The sequence below is a fragment of the Betta splendens genome, chromosome 15, assembly GCF_900634795.4.
Source record: "Betta splendens chromosome 15, fBetSpl5.4, whole genome shotgun sequence".
NCBI classification, from domain to species: domain Eukaryota; kingdom Metazoa; phylum Chordata; class Actinopteri; order Anabantiformes; family Osphronemidae; genus Betta; species Betta splendens.
The window spans coordinates 13,702,643-13,716,727 of record NC_040895.2 but is presented as its reverse complement, the minus strand read 5'-3'; positions in this window follow the sequence as shown (position 1 = coordinate 13,716,727).

The window sequence follows — 14,085 nt, the reverse complement described above, 5'->3', positions numbered from 1 at the left end:
ACAGCAACGTGGCTAAACATGGAAACAATGAGGCATGTTTCACACGTATATATGAGACCCCTGACCCTGTGGTTACTGTACGTGACGTGGGTGATGATCAGTAACCTCCCTAGCTGTGAACGAGGCACTGCTAAGCAGTAAATGAAATGAAAATGGTTAAATTTCTGGGAAACAGGAAATGATGGAAATGACTTGTTGCGCTTTCACTTCTCTGCCGTCCTCTTTCTGTTGCTCTGCCAGTGACGTGATGACGTTTATGTCTGGTGAGACCTCAGGAATCAGACTTTAGAGTTACCTGCATAGTAACTTCAATTTTAACCCTCAGTAAAGTTTTAAGTTGTATTTAAAATCTTCAATTCTGCGTTGGTCGGATTTTGAGCTTTGCTCTTGATTTAAATAATACAATACTTCAATCAAGGTTCAAATTTACTTTTCAAAGACTTGAAACGTTTACTGCGGCAGACCTGTCCAGTTTCCCCTCATGAGTTTTCTCTGCTGGTTTTCAGACAAGCCATCAGACAAGTAATTATGTCACAAAAATGTCGATAAAGATGTTTGGGCAGGTTTTACAAATTCATGATCTAGAATAATTCTGTCTGTATCTGGCTGCAAATTTTATACCGGATACAAGCTGTGAAACAGGAACAAATTACGTCTTGTTTCAGCCCATTTATGGTACTGGCAGTTTAGGCTCACTTCCGGTTTTTCGCCATATAAGATCAGGAAATGTGCAAAATCAGCATAAAATAATTAAAATTACACAAAAAATATATATTTTTATATATATTTTTGACAATTATAACACAGATCAATGGACAGAAATGAATTTTTATTTAATTTTAATTTAGTAATTAGGTATTTGCCAGTTTTGGCTCACTTCCAGTTTTTCACCATATACTGTAAGATCAGGAAATGTGCAAAGTCAGCGATTTTTACTTAGGAACATCTTAAAATAATTGAAAGTAGAGAGAAAAAAATATATTTTCTAACATTTATAACACAGATCAATGAACATGATTTTTATTTCATTTAATTTTAGTCATCTGGTATTTGCGAGGTTAGACCCCACCTGGCGTACGTCACTGAGCTGCTGGATCCGCCACCCTGCTTGTGTTGTTCTTCTTTTATTGCTTTTTTCCCCGTCTAGTCTCCATCAACTCTTTCCCACTGACTGAGGCAGAGGACTCTCCTCTCCTGTGTTTCTTAGTTGGGATTTCTACATACTGTCTACCACCAATGGCAGACCATCTATTTAAATAGGGCTGACACAGTTCTTTAATGCAACCTTATACATTTAAAACACAAGTTAAAAAAATCAAACACTAAAACTGTGAACTCAAACAGCCAGGAAGACAAAACAGAGCTAGGCTGACAAAACAATGGATTACCAGAAATCAGAGACCAGTATGAATCAGCCTGGAGAAGCAACGTGACGACTTCAACCTGACATCGACAGACTAGCAAAGGGCGAGTGGATGAGGAGCATTTAAGCAGAGGTGGAGGGAAAGGCACAGGTGAATGGAATGATTGATCAGAGAAGTAACGGGAGGCGGAGGGGGGGGGGGCGTAGGAGTGGCTGGAATTAGGGTCGAGGTCAGAGGGAAGGAGAGCGAGAGCAGAGTCAGTAACAGGTCACTAACTGAAAAGTGGGTTTGGTTTAGAATAAATCTACATCTTTAATGTGATATTACTGTATTTTGACCTACTAAGCAGTTCGTTCTCCTCCAAACGGCCGGACAGGTTTTCTTGCATCATAGCTTTGCTTAATAAACCACCGCTTTGTTCTGTGAGGAACACTGGTTGAACTCTGCCGCTGTTGTGTCCAGCTTCACTGCACTGAGCTGAGCTCAGGCTTTTGAAGTCAACCTTGCGCCTCTTCCCACCTCAAGAGTTTGAACCCTCTTCTTTTTTTTTTTATTCCCATTTGAAATGTTGCTGCGGATGAACGCGCCCGGCGAGAGCTCTGCAAATGAAGACAAAAAGTTGCAGTTTCACTCACATATTCAGTTTGAAAGTTGTGAGAAGGCACCTGAGAAAAAACTGTGAAATAGGGTTTTTCCACTGTGCCCCAGGATACATGGAGAGGAGTCTATTCTGAGCTAATCCTATTAAAATTCTGATGTTGTACAGTGTGCTCGCACTAGATCTTCCAGCAAAGTCACTTCTCGTTTGATTTACACTCTGTCAAGTTTCAAAGGGATTTGCACAATCAATAGTGGGCTCTTACAAGTGATCTTAAAGGCATTTCTTTCTCTTTTCTTTAAAAATGATTTTGTCTACACCACAAATGAGCGTATTGAACTAAATGACATAGCTGGAGTAAACACAGACGCGATTCTGAGTTTGAATCATGATATAAAAGACGCTCCAGCATCGCATAATTGCAGGAAGTCAGCGAATCTTTGACTGCAGTGTCACGTCTTTTCACTTAGAGCCGGCTCCCGTTCTGATGACAAAAAACAATCCCATGGCAGAATAGTGCGACTTTACATGTTGCACCATTTGCCATAAATGTGTTCGGATGCATGATCTTTAGCTGCCTTTGAGTCTTTGCAGGGAGGAGTTCTTACAAACTTGGCAGTAGGCAAGTTTGGAGTTGAATATATTGTGTAAACAGACAAAATGTAGAAAATACTGTACCACAGTACAGTGCCTGTAAGAGCATCATGTTTACTGAATCAGCAGAGAAAACTGTCTTTGTGGGGTTTGTTATGATGTAAGGACAGGTAAGAGTAACAGAGTAAATGGTGCAAAAGGCTGCGTTGCATTAAGAAGTTCAGCTAATGTCGTGACTTTATAAACTCTTTCTAAGAATTATTAAGTCAAGAGTTAAAATCCAAATCCAGGTCATTCAATGTACAGTCTTCCTGTCCATGGTTCTTATGAAACATGACAAAACAATAGTATCTGAGAAATTCTAAAGAAATGATTAAGAAATGATATCATTTGTTCCTCCAGTGGATGAAATTTGGCGAGGAGGGTTCCTCAAACCAATTTGACAGTCGGTTTTCGCAATACATGTTCTTGTGATAGTTGTTAGTAGATATATATATATTATATATATATATATATAGATATATATATATATAGATATAGAAGATATATATATATATATATAGTATATTATATACTATATATATATATATATATATAGTATATATATATATATATATATATATATATTAATATATAATATATATTATATATATATAATATTCTAATATTATATATTATCTATATTCTATATTATAATATATATAATATTCTATATTATATATATTATGATATATCAGTATAATTTGTTTAATTACGGTAATTAACATGCTAATAAAAACACTGTGGCCTTTCTCTGTCCACCTGCGCCTGGAAAACTACGCCTTTGCCAGGGTCAGAAAATAAAATGTCTCTATAGTTTGTTGCTGCACATAAAAATATAATATATACTGTTCATTCAGTGCTTTCACACTAAAGGTCTATAACCTTACTATGTAAAGTGTCTTTAGGAAACTCCTAAGTGTCTCAGAAACAACGTTAAGCCCAGAGGGAAACAGCAGCAGGACACAGATGTGGGGAAAAAACTCAATGAACATTAAATGACAGTGAGTTAATGAAACGCACACTTGACGTTTTCCACCTGGATAAATGCAGCAGTGCAGCAGTGATGACTTGTGTCTGCGTTGGCATAAATGATTGCGGCGCACTCACAGCCGCACATTGTGATGTTATTCATTGCCACTGGTCCGCGCCTCCCGTGGCGGGCGCTCCCAGTGCTCTGGGTGTAATGGATGGGACAGAAAACATCACAGCATCATTACGCTGCCAGAAAATGAAGGAGCCAGGACAGGAAGAGGATGACAGCGTTCCCGCTCTAAATAGGCCGACGTGTGCAGGTCAACCAGCGCCATGCAGCCATCGGTGGGCATCATAATATTCTACACATTGGACACATATTGTAAAACAGCTTTATTGTTTTAACCCGGGCATTAAGAGTTGTACTGCTGCTGCCGCTGACACGTTTCACCCACTGGCTGTGGTCAATAAAAACAGGAAACCACCACTGGGTGACTCATTAACCCAGCGCTGTTCTTAGCCACAGCCACTGGCACCACAACATGTCCAAACACACAGTACTCTAACTGTAATTATGTTCACGCCACTAAACAACTTCAAGAGTCCCAGGAGCGTCCACAGTCACAGCGTGACCCCCTGAGTCCAGGAAGCCATTCACCCAGACTGTAATAAAACCAGATTGCACTTTCTATAAATACATATAAATAGTTTCTTTTCAAATCTAACCAATGGGCTTCTTTCCGTGAACCTGCGGTTGGTCAGTCCTGCATATTATGTGGTCCATTAAATAAATCAAAACGAGCTTAAATCTTGATGCCAGTTGACTTAAAAACCTTGTTGTTGGCGTATAATGAGACTGAACTGCATGCTGGGCACTGAATGCACTGCAGTGACGGAAGTCCTACTGGGAGCTGTTGCCATGCACATTTTCCAGCATTAAGAGAAGAAATACAGCTTCACACTTTTTATTACCAGGCAAAGGACATCTATTGTAAAGCTGCTCTCTTCTCAAAGTTTATTCCCAGATTAGACAATCACCCTTTTTAGCTCCTATATTATATTGAGTTATGACAAAAAGCTTATAGACAGTGAATGTGTTGAAACATGCTCTTCATTATTTATCTAATCACAAACAGTAACAATTTCCTAGAGAGAATAGATCCTGGGGTCTAAATTGGTTTGAAATTAATACAGTTTGAGCTGTAATTTGCTACTTAAAATAAAAACTGTTATCTCAGACCAATAAAGCGCTGAATTGGTAATTTATTTAATAATATAATCAACACTTCTTGTTCAGAGTCCCAATTTGGTTTTCTCTTGGTGACAGAGAATGATTGGCAGTGAAATTTAACAAAATGAAGCCATGACAACTTATTTGCTTCTCACCAGATTAACCTGACAAGGTTACCAGGACAACCATCATCATCATCCTCTCTAGGTTACCTTACAGAAGCAGCAGAGTAACAGATATTCATGATGACGCCATTGAGTAATATTTCTAAAATATTTATTTTTAAACCGGGTTCTGTGGAAAGTCGCATCACTCACATATAACTTCCTTTACGTTTGCTAATATGTCGTAGTTGCCTGTGTGTGAGACAGGCAATGACACATACTGCAGAGATCCTGAACCAATTTAGAAGCCATCTGTGGCTGGATTGATTCCTTTAGACCAGAACATAATGAGAGTCAATTGGGATTCCTATGGAGAAACAGTTGCTCTCCTGAAATCAACATTCCGCCTGGTGCTCCATTTCCTTCTAACAAAATATTGATTGGAGCCCAAATCCCGTTGCTACCATTTGTCATCAACACTCAGGGATCTCTGTGTGTTTTTGTGTAACTGTACACATACGCAGGTACGTGCACACATGGAAGCGCAACACAAAAAGATTGCCTTTCCTTCCTCCGTGTTACACCTTGTCTATGGAGAAGACAGAGAGCGAGCGCAGCCCAGAAGCAGCCGTGTGCAGCATAGACTGAAGGGCTGAAGGAGCAGCCTGTATCCACAGTAGTGTTGTACTGGATGCCTCCACAATACATGCAAATATCCACCTAGCAATCCATCTTTTATGCCAAAAACTTGTCTTACACCACTACACAAAGAAGAGGAAATTGAGCAAATGCAATTTTTTATATCACGTACAGTTTGTTGTGTCAGACTAAATACAAGGAAAAGCACCGGGTCGTTGCAACACAAGTAGTTGCACAAGGCACACGTTGACGTCGTCCATTCCTTTCGTTGTCACAGTACAGAACATCCGCCGTGTGATTTCTGTGGCCTTTTTAGGTATGAGGTGGTGACCTTATATTAAAATGTGTGCACAGCCAACGCCAGCAGAAGTTAAATCCAGTTGCATCAGGTTTTACCAGATCTAGATGTAAAATGAACAGTGTTTGTACATCAGCCATCGTAACCTCTTTTCCCCATAAGGACTCGTTAAGAGCCACACCCGTCTGCTAATTCGAGTCAATGCCATTCGATTTGCATTACCTAAGTGGCTCAGACACTACACGCCATCCCATCATATCTGTAGTGAGCTGAGCCACTGTGGTAAAAGCAGATAAAGAGCTGCTACTGTACATCAGCTCAATTCATTGGGTGTAAACTGTTACACTGCTCACCTGTGACAGTCATGGTAACAGCATGTGGGCGGGAGACTCTGGTCCACACACACACACACATGCACACACACACACACACACACGCACACACACACACACACACACACACACACACACACACACACACACACACACACACACACACACACACACACACACACACACACACACACACACACACACACACCAGCCTAAACAGATGCTTCAGCGTTTTGTGCAGCCTAGTTACTGCCTTTTAGATTAGTTTTGTTAAGAGTCGGTTTGTGTTGAATTGTCTTTTGCAGGAGAACAGTCTTGTTCCATCTGTTTGGTTCCTGCCTCCTGCAGCATTACTGTGTTATTGCATCATAAGCTTCAACAGACACACAAACAACAGTAACTGCTGGAATTATGTTCCAAAAAGCTGAGAGCGCACAATTAAATAAACATGAAGTTAAGTTTGGTGATTTTCTTATGTTTAGCATTCAGAAGCAAATCCCGATACTAAAACATGAATGCATGCACTGATCAAGGCTGTTTCCTTGTAACTGTAACTATGCAGAAGTAAAACCTTAAAAGAAAAAGAGACAAAGGCCAAAAAAGTTTCATAATTACTGATGTTTCCAGAGGACACAAGGGATGATTAATATTATATTTTTTGTGGTATCCCTCTAACTAGTCAAATGACAGATAAGTGAGATCGGAGACATAACCCAGGTGGCAGAAGTAATTACACTGAAGGTGTAAAGGAGGCAAGTGAGCTCATAATCAGTTTGTCAGCCTTAATAGGATCCGAGAAGACCTAATCTACTGGAAGTGATTTGACTGATGAACCTCCAAATAAACTACAGTGACTCCGACTTCTCGTGCAGAACTGCTCATTATTCCTCTTGATGTTATGCCGATCACCAAGGATGGAGATCAATATCAAACAATAAAAATAAATTACATTTAAAAACAAGAGGAAAGCGATCCAAGTAATGCAGTAACTCAGTCGGTGATGATAACTTTTAGAATTCATGCTCCCGAAACCAGCGCCTGTGTTCTACAGTTGTGCAGTTATTTGCCTAATGTGCGTTGTGGCAATGACGAGAGCCTATTAATCATAATTGCTTCAACCGACATAATTCAGGGCACAGTGACAAAGATTTTTATCAGTAGAGTGACACGATAAACGCTCAGCAAAGACACCATCTGTCCGTATGGTTAACAAGTCACATTCCGCTTCCAGCGCGACGGCGGCTGAGAGCGAGGGAGGCTCTGATGTTTGCGCACGATGATCTTCTGCAGGTGGAGCCTGTTGCTCCCCCGCAGCGCTTCAAAGTGTCTCTGTTATTTCCTCGTTCACATCCAGCACGGCAGTTTGCTGTGGTGCGAGAAGAAGCCCAGGGAGGCCTGATGCGATGGCGCGTCCCTGAAAGACGCACCTTCTTACCGAGAACGAGACTCATTAGAGCCAAAGTGTCCTGTTGCAAAATGTGACCATTGTGTTGCACCGGGAGCGGTTGCCCCTGCTCTGGCAGCGGCACACAGGACGGCCATCTGCAGCCCACATGTCGCAGAGCGGCGAGCCAACGCCGTGGCCCATAATTGCAGAGGGAGAGCGGCCGGAGCGGAAGCCAGGCTCTGAAGCTACTGGAATCCATTTGCACGGGCTGGACGTGCAAAACAGAACGCGAACACGTTGGTGCGCATGTGCGCGCACGCCCACAAAGTCACAGCGTGCGAGCACATTTAAATGTCCTCCATGTTTACTACGCAGTGTGGGAGCATCATTTGGGTGGATGCACTGACTGTGAAGGTCTGTGAGTTCTCCACGGCCTGGAGGGGGCCATCACTCCTCGGCCTCTCAATGCACCATTTGCTTTCATTTAACGTCTCTCGTGTGAGGTAATGACACAGCGTGTGGAGAGACGAGGGGGCCTCCTGCACTGTAGCCGGCCTGTTGCTTCCTTAAAGTATTTAGCATCAAAGTAAACATTTGCACCAAGTGTTTAGTTTGTGCTTTACCAGAATAATAACAAAGACACTGTGAGTCACTGATTCCCCGAAGTGGACTTGTGTCTTATTCGAGGTGAGTCCTCTGAATGCGAACAGTCAATTTGTTTCTTGGCATTCGCTCTGTTTAGGAAACACCCTCAGCACTGGACTGTGAAATGTCCCAGTGTCTCAGAATATCCCCAAACAAACACGGCCGCACAAAGTGAAAGCTATCACACGGCGAATGACAGACAATCTGTCAGAACTTCTCATTTGTCTGGGAATTAAAACGGGGAGACAACTGAGGGACCTCAGACAGCAATCTATTCCTCAGACAATATGCTTCCACCACTTGCACGAGCCAAATAATTATGTACGGCCTGCTGTCAGCTCAGAGCACATGAATATATGCATGCGGAAGCTTTGGACTGCACAAGGTGCAACTAGTGTGTCTCCAGTGCATGAATTTTAAATTTGTGTTATTGGTTTGCAGATGAGAATCATCTTCTGATCCAATTACAAGTATGATGATGATGATGATGATGATGATGATGAGTAATGATGCTTATGTGATACGATATATCTATCTAACCTCTAGTGCTTGTGCTCTGTGCTGTACTCACAAGTGTTACATGAGCGTTGACACGAATGCACCTGGAAAAGCTGTGCCCGTTTTTTGAAAGTCATCCAAAAATTGTATGTGATTTTTTCCTTTATCACAGTCAGCAGCCATTAGATATAGTGGAACAGAGGGAAGCAGCCACAAAAAGGAACTTATTCTTCACCGACTGGATTACAATCAATGCTCCACTGTGATATCTGGATGCATTAATCATATACTGTATCGTGTGCATATCAAGGAGTTTGTTGAAGGGCAACTGTTAACTCTTTTGTCATCCGCTGTTTCACCATCTGTAACTGGTGCAGGAAAAATATTCAGCATTTATCATTTTATTTTAAGCTTTATTCAGCCATAATATGGGCCTGTTATTCTCAAAAGCATCTTGTGACCTCAAACCGGTTTAAAACCTGTTTGTTTAAAGCCTTAATGCACAAGCTTTCTTTGGCCTACATTAGCGTCACCGACGGCATTTTAGTTGACTGAACTCTAAAGCTAAATGGGAGACGTGAATGAACAACACGCGACATCGGGGAAACTTTTCTTCTCCATCAGCGGCAGCTACAGAAGCGCCGGCACCGTGACCCGAGCCGCCAGGGTCAAGTGCTGCTACAAGATTGGTGCCTCGCTGATAATGCAAAGGTCAACGGCTAACAACAAGCAACAGTGGCCCTGTGGAGATGCCACTAAAAACCTGCCTGAGTAATAACGTGCTGATTATCCATTTATTATGTGTCGTAGCTCTGGACGACTTGAACGTAACGAGTCGACGCGGCCTTGAAGATGTAATCCTGCACCTGTGCCTCTGCTACTTCAGATTTTAAGCATCATTTGAAGGCGAGGTGAGCCGCTGACAGTGTAATTGACCTTCTAAGCACATGTAAGCCTGAGGGCAGCTTGGGCCTGTGAGTCCATGTTAGTGTTAGTTTGCTAAAAAAAGTTATGCAATTTCTATCTAAAATCTTATTACTAAGATGACAGTATCTCTTAATTCTACAGTCAGTCCCTCCAAATGCTTCATCAGTTGCTGTTTCCTAGAACACCAACAGTGCGAAGGCTCATACAGGACTAGGACCTGACTCACTACCTCGTAGCTCGCCCTCAGCTGTGGGGCGTCTGACAGTTCAGCTGAAATATGGATGCAGTTCAAGAGGGGAAGAAAGAGGATGTTCTCTGTCTATCCTCGCCTCAAGTCTTTACTAATACAGACGGAGACAGCGAAGCGTCCTGCTGGAGCACAGGAAGAGAACACACTCCCTCTGACTGATTCTGCAGCTTTGAAAAACGAGCCACGTCTGCGTGTGTGTGCGTGTGTGTGTGTGTGTGTGTGTGTGTGTGTGTGTGTGTGTGTGTCTGCAGCGGGCGGGGAGGGCAGCTCAGCAGTGCTCTGATTCCAAAGCGCTGGGAACGAAAGGCGCGTTTTCCACCGTTCACATGTTGTTGTGTTGGAGACACACCCCTGCGTGAGGCGTTCAGGGGACGTGCCAGGGGAAGCGTCTTTTGTGATGTGTCAGACTCCTCAGCTTTAAGAAGTCACAAAACAAAATCTGCACGGTGCCTGCAGAAAAACAACAGTTTAAAGGTCCCACAACAACAACAAAAAATAATAAATGTTTATTGAATAATGCAGGATAAGAGGATTTAATGTTTAATGACCAGCCAAGAGCTGCAGATTCATTTAAATTATCATTTTAAGGTATTACATTATTTATGATCTATATCTGAAAACAACAAGAAATGCTGCAGTCTGTTCTTTATATAACTAAATATAGAAATACAGCTAGAGTGTAAATCATAGGTCTGAGCTGCTATTTTCACAACTCTTCACACCTTCATAGGACGGAGCTGCTGGAGGCTTTTACAGATGCATGGCATATGATGCCAGTAAAAGGGAAACAAGTGAACAAACCTAAGAATTTGTTTGCATTAATATCACAAGATGTTGACATAAGATTGACATGACCACAATGCCACTGCGGTGTCACTCCCCCTCTGGGAACGCAGACAACAGTGGATGTTGAGTCACTGCATTCCAGGCTCTGCTGGAAAGTACAGTACTCCTCCCTTTCATTGTCCACAGCGTCACAACAGCTTAAACTGCCAGCTCCTCTTAGTGGTCGATGCTCATCCTGGAAGTTGTTTTGCACCTCCGTCATGAAGGACAGTCCAAAGCCTCTTACTTGGGAGTTTGAGGAGAGAGAAGCAAGCATGCAGCATGCAGTCTGTGGCAATAGAGCCACATCCTTTATGGAAGACCTGCAGGTGCATGGATGCCTGCAGATCTGACCTGATCTCTTGATTACATAACCAATATTGTCTGAAAGCTGAGTCATAGCATTTGTTGCCACTACCCACAGTCAGATGAGAATGTTCATCGACATAACCAATATTAAATTTTCCTTTTAAACCGGTTTCTGTCGTGAAGTTTCCTTTATGGTGAAAGGTCTGCACAGAGCATTCATTCGACCCAGTTTGTCTCCAATTAAGTAGCAGCTGAAAAGGCTGATCGCTAAAACCAAAGCTGGAGTTCTCAAAAGGAGGCTTTTCTCAAAATCCAGAGATCTTAAAAAGTTCTCCAATTATTACGGCGGCGTCGGACCGGAATCTTTGTCCATGTTGGAAAAGCATCAGCTGGGTTTCAGCTAATGAGGCCCAGTTCTAAAGGTACAGTACGTAACAGGAGCTTTTCCTGGACATTATGCGTTTTGACAAAGACACAGTTAAAGCTACAGTAGGAGCAGCAGAGTCTAGGACTGAGTCTGACTTCACTATTAGCCAATGTGTGGCTAAATAAAAATGAGAATTACATTAAGCAACATACAGCATGAGGTAAGGAAACAACTCAGAGCCAGGAATGGCAGAATGAAAGTGCTGATGGCTGAGCATCACATGATGCATCATTCACCACTGACCACGCAGACGTGCTACCCTTGGTTTCACTGCTCAGTTTCCAAATGACTGCATTGTTTTGAGAGCATCACAAGGAGGTAACGTGCAGGCACAGATCTATTAAACCTATTTTTAACTTCAATACTCATTCGTGTTTACCGGGAAGCAGCAGAGGACAGATTTCTGGGATGCCCCTTTTGATCTCGGCTCAGCCAGAGTCACAGTCTGAGATGCTGAGGAAGGAATCCAATTTCATCTCTCCATCAGATAATAAGTGTGAGAATGACATCATTCAGAAAGCTCACTTGAAAATTGAATGGAACCCATAGCAATAGTCCAAACCTATATATCAGTGACAGTTATTATATGGGGGAAATTAGACACAATTTTATGGATTTAATTACACTGGGATAGATGAATGAAGACCACTCACAGTAGCTTATGTGTCACCTGCTGCCTGCTTTTCGCTTCTGATTAAACTCAACAAGAGAGAAAGAACAATTTGATGAAATATCATTGGGGATTTTTTTTCGCATTGCCAACCATCTCAACCCGCTCATAAGCTAAGTCTACAACCTTAGAGGAGGTGACTTTAATAAAGGAGGAAGTGCAAAAGAGACGTCTTTTAAAACTCTCATACATGTAGCAAAGTCATTACTTAGTTTAGGCTCCAATAGTCACTAGCGGCTGAGATTAATCAATCTGTTCTGGTATTCATATGTATCACTGTTATTAAATAATGTTAAGTGCTTTCCTGAATTTAACAGTCAATCCTATGTGAAAAGAGAAAACATTTCTCTGCCCTCTCCTCCTCTCGTCAGCAGGTACACCAGTTGGACATTAGCTTTTGCCTCCAGACTTTGAGTGGCGAAGAGGAAAGAGAAGCTGGGAAGTGTCAGCGGTTGCGCAAGAATTAGACAGAAATGAGAGGCGTCAGGGTGATTGATTCATGGCTGCAGCCGGAGCTCTACGAGGGGGAGTCTCGGCTCCAAACTGTGCGGTAACGCATCCTCCCTTCCCCACTTTAAAGTCCAGCGTTCTAAAGACGCTGTCCTGGTTTTGAGCTCCTTTTACCAATTTATCCACTTGTCCCCTAGCAGGCTAAATTTACTGTCCCTTAACACCCGCTGAGGCTGATGTCTTGGTAAGTGGTCTCAAAATTAATTTGAGCGCCGCAGCTTTCATCCCTCTTGCTCCTCTCTCTTTGCTCCTGGTTTTTCCTGTCGCGTCGGTGGGTTAAACGGTTTGAGAGATTGCTGGTGGTGGCAGTAAAGCATGCAGTCAATGGCAGGGAGAATCTAGGGGGCACATAATACACAAGGGGAGGCAGTTGCTCTGCTAATGTTGCTGTGATGCTGCTGCTTGACAAAGTGGCTCAGATATGGGTCTAAACTCTTGACCTGATCAAATCCCATAGACATAACTCAGCACCACCCACTGACAAAGGACAAAGAAGCCCCTATAAAAGAGTCGCGTATGAAACTATGAAGCCCACAATCCTGCCGGCTGCAAAACGGACAACCTGCTGTGCCTCTAAGTTCAGCACAAGATCACTTGGCTGCGTCTCTGTGCCCTTGGGACACTTGTTTACACCCTGACAGAATGCGCTGAAGTCAATCTACATATGATCACAAAGGACACTTTGGAGCTTTGACTTTTATTAAGATTTTAAAGAGCTGGCAGCGAGTCACATCGCTGCTCTTGATGAATCTAATTTGGTTCCATGACCCACACATCTCTGGCTGCATTTTTTATTTCCCACACTTCCCACTTCGTCTGCTGGCCCCAACTCAGCTTCAAAGGCTGATTGATCACGTACAGTGCAGCAGTCGTTTCTTTTCTCAGAATGTCCTCTAAGACAAGTTTTCCTGTTGACTGCGGCTGCTTTGCTCCAAGGAGGCTGTGATATGCTGTACTTACGTCAAACCCACTCCATGGAAGGTAAAAATATCAAATACACGGGCGGTGAACATGCGGGCCGACAACAAACCATACAGCAGGGAGGTTGGGTCCTTTCCTGTCAGAATGAAAGGATGATGAATTGATAAAGCCTTTTGGAGATTTAAGAACTTTCTCATTATTTGGACTGTCTTGGCACTGACGTGTAATGCAAGGACGCTGGCAACGGCTCACATTTGCTACACGGTGCTTGGGTCAACATTACAAATTCCACTTGGCATCTAAATGGACCCTTCTTGGCCTTGATTGATGTGTTTGAGTCCATTTAATACATGCACATCAAACAGTGAAAGCACAAAATGTGACATGGAAGAAGTGCTGTTGTGTTGATTATGCAGTTCCCAAAGGAATATCACTAGAGTAAAAATTCCCTATTTGTTTAATTTCATGGTCTAATACTTCTGTGACAGTACCTAAAAGTTAGCCCTTTGCTTTTTCATTTGAACTGTAGTGCAGAGAAAATC